The sequence below is a fragment of the Octopus bimaculoides genome, chromosome 1 (assembly GCF_001194135.2).
Source record: "Octopus bimaculoides isolate UCB-OBI-ISO-001 chromosome 1, ASM119413v2, whole genome shotgun sequence".
Classification (NCBI taxonomy): Eukaryota; Metazoa; Mollusca; class Cephalopoda; order Octopoda; family Octopodidae; genus Octopus; species Octopus bimaculoides.
The window spans coordinates 6,707,544-6,711,822 of record NC_068981.1 but is presented as its reverse complement, the minus strand read 5'-3'; positions in this window follow the sequence as shown (position 1 = coordinate 6,711,822).

Genomic DNA, 4,279 nt, shown 5'->3' with positions numbered 1-4,279 from the left:
ATATATATATATATATATATATATATATATACATATATATATACATATGTATATATATATGTATATATATATGTATGTATACTTATATACACCTTGACACTCAGCGCACACACAAACGCGCCCACACTCACACACACACACGCACTCACGCACACACACGCACGCACACACACAAACACATAAACATAAACGTCGACAAAGACACATGCATCGACTTGCCTAGAAACACACGCAACGTGTAAAAAGCGTCAAGTAGGAACAAAGAAGCGTTGCTCGCTTCAATTACAAGCGATGTCGACTTATTGATAAACATCAATGAGGTTAACACTGCTATTATCTTCCAGAATTAAAGTGTTCGGTTATATTTCCTGCCCGTTCTTCTACACTTATATGCGATATTATTCATGGCTTACGTAATCAGAACTTAGTAACAAACAAGCGACACCTAATTGCAATTGAGTGGAAAATATATCGAAAATATATGTGAAAACATAGAGAGGAATCGCTGAAAATGATAAAGCAATACACACACAGACACACACACACACGCATACATACACACAAGCACACCACACGTGTATGTGCATGTGCACACATATACATGTGTGTGCGTGTGGTACATATACATATACAAAATCGGAACAGACTGCCCAGTGGAAGTGCTATAAAAGGTTTGCTTCTTTGGCACGGCCAGAATAATCAGGAAAGTGTTAGATAGCAAATTGTACCGTAGACAGCAGGCAGAAATCCCGCTACGCATGCAAGACTCCAGCAGTTCCAACAAAACCTCGAGTTAATAATGATAATAATAATAATAATAATAATAATAATAATAATAATAATAATAATAATAATAATAATAATAATAATAATAATAATAATAATAATTGTTATGGTGAAAAAAAGAAAGAGCATGCTTGATAATCGACATAGAATGTCCCAGTGACAACAGGATCAAAGAATAAGAAGAAAAAGCGAACAATTATGATGATTTAAAGTGGTTAATACGAAGATTGTGGTCAATGAGGAGAGTATACCTGATACCAGTAGTAATTGGTGCACTTGGATGGAAGTATCAGAACTCAACTACCAACATGGCTGAAAAAGATTTGTGCAAGTGTGAAGGTAGAACATCTACAAAAATCAGCATTGCTTGGAACTGCAAGAATTCTTGGCAGGGTTCTTGAAGCATGACCAGTAAACAAGTGTCACCTTAGTCTGCTGGCTGTGGACAACTGACACTTTCCATCATACCCAGCATAATAAGCTGTAAGTTTTCATATAATAATAATAATAATAATAATAATAATAATAATAATAATAATAATAATAAGGGTTTCAAATTTTGCTACAAGGGCAGCAATTTTGGGGGAGGGCATGAGTCGATTACGTCGACCCCAGTGTTTCACTGGTACTTATTTTATCGACCCCTAAAAGATGAAAGGTAAGGTCGGAGCGTAGCGACGGGCGAAATCCCGCATTTCGTCCAGCGCACTAACGATTCTACCATCTCGCCACCTCAATAACAACAACAACATAATCACAATACTGCTGACGCTTTGGATGAAGTGGTTAAACGAATTAATGGATTTTTTTCCCTCCGCGCTGAAGTTTACGGAACGTTGTTCTTCTCTCCTTATTTCCAAAGCGAACTAAAAAAAAAAAAAAAGGAACACAGAATATTTAATCACAAAATTCTAGCAACCTGCGACACTCGATCTCTTGTACACCACCATTCTTTTGTTTTATACAGCTTCTTAAAATCCTCAGCAATTTAGGCACTTCCCCTCAGAAATTCATTCTACGTTGCAGTTCCATCACAAAATCCTCTCCACATCAATGGATGCCAGCACTGGCGGTTGCTTTAAAATTCCGAGATTCCAGGTTCAGTACTAACTTGTTAAGCCTCGTTTCCTTCTCAAAAACTTTTATTTGACTTTTGTAAATAAAATACCGTAAATTTACACAGCATAGCAATTTTCACTTGTAGACTCTTTTACTAATAAATTCTCCAATTATAAGTTTGCTTGGCATTATACAGTTCTTTAGAATGGTTATACAGTTCTTTAGAATGGTTATACAGTTCTTTAGAATGGTTATACAGTTCTTTAGAATGGTTTGTTCCCCTACAGGGGAACAAACCATTCGTGTAAGAAGCTGTTAAAGTAAGTTTCACCTTCTCTGATTAAACATTTTGTTATCAGCCCACTTTAAGACCATTTGGGATCAATGATAGAAATTTCATGATTTAAAATGACCTAAATAAAAACCTTCCATGAAAATTTCATTGTAATTTGTTCCAAATAAGGTTTAATAATAGTTTTTAAAATTGGTACAAGAAACTTGAGGGTGGTGGTCATTCGATTACATTGATCCCAGTACTTGTTTGGTATTTTATTTATCGACCCTGAAAGGATGAAACACAAAGTTGGCCAATGTGGGTTTTGAGTTACGAACATAAAGAGCCGAAAGAAATGTCACTTAGCATTTTCTTCGACCTTCTAACGAATCTGCCAGCTCGCTGCATTAATACCGGATTAATATGACAAAATTAATCGAAACGAGCGCAATGTATTTCCATAGAAATATGATTGGAGGATTGTTAGACCGTTTCATTTAAGTGGAATGGAGATAAAAATTCTGGGGAAAAACGTTACGTCTTGAATTCATCTCCAAATTGCAATTGATACAAGTGGTTAGTCTCCATTCTCAACATTGCCGCAATCTTATCAAATCTCTCAGCATCTCGCTTCCCCCTGTTAGAGTTGATTTACTTCCACAATCCACTCCTTGTACCAATTCTACCAATAATAAATTGTGAAACTTCCTGCATTTAAAATCAACATTGATGGAATAACTTATGCCATCGTGATAGAACAAACGTGCACACGCTTATTCGTGTATGACTGCATAATTGTGTCTGTGTGTGTGGGGAGGGGGTGAGTGTGTATGTCTGTGTCTTCGTGTGTGTATACCATTGCATCTGCAGAAAAGCTTTCTCTTTCCATCAACATATTTTTATCTGATCTGTTATGTGAGTACAAAAAAAAAAGAAAAAAAAGAGACCGTTCATATGCCCCGGTTGAAAGAGTTTCGTGAAATATTTTCCCTGTTCCGTTATTAGTCATTCTTTGTTAGAAACAATACACTTTCTAAGTCCCATCAACGTTGCAAGACCTTTCCGGTGGAAATTCTGAGTGAAATAATTATGGAGCCAGTTGTTATGACCAACCTTAATTGTAGACCAGATACACAGAAACACTGTTGTATTGTTGACAGGATGTTTCATCTCGGCAACGAGTTCGACGCTAAATTTCGCTATAAACATGGAGCTTTCTGATTCATCAATCAATTTTATTCGAGTCCCTTTTGTCTTTAATCATTTCGATATGTGCAAATAGAAACAAAACAAGAAAACAGATCTTCTATCTTTTATCTCTTACTTGTTTCAGTCGTCAGACTGCAGCCATGCTGGGGCACCGCTTCCAAGAAATTTTAGTCAAATGAATCGATATCAATACTTATATTCTATGAAGGCTAGTACTTATTGTATCGGTTCCTTTTGCCGAACCACTATGTTACGGGGACGTAAACACACTAACAACTATCCTCAAGAGGTGACGGGAAACAAACACAGGCTCAAAGACACACAAATACACATATATATGTATGGGCTTGTGCGTGTGTGAGCGTGTGTGATGTGTGCGTGTATACGGCAACCTTCTTTCAGCTTCCGTCTGCCAAATTCATTCACAAGGATTTGGACGAGCCGAGGCTACAGTAGAAAACACTTGCTCAAGATGCCAGGTAGTGGGACTGATCTCAGGACCATTTGGTTGGGAAGCAAGCTTCTTCCCTCACGGCCAAGGCTGGATGTTTTTCTTTCATCACTCAATTTTATTTGAGCATTGTCAATTAGATGCGTGAAATTAGAAGCAAAATAAGAAGACAGGTAATCAGAAATGTTAACATTGGTGCATAGATATTGTGCAATGACAGTGCCATGTATCCATATGGAGATATCTTTATCAGTGTTGATGTTATCACATGCATGAAAGAAGTAAATGATGTGGACTTGTTTACGACGAGGAACGAAAATCTGTTGTTATTGAATTGTGAGACATCGATTGCCTTCATCATAATTGTAAATAAGCACACCCATCGATATATACGGATATATACTTATATATATATAAATATGTATATATTATAATACATGTATATATATATGCATATATATATATATATATATATATATATATATATATATATATATATA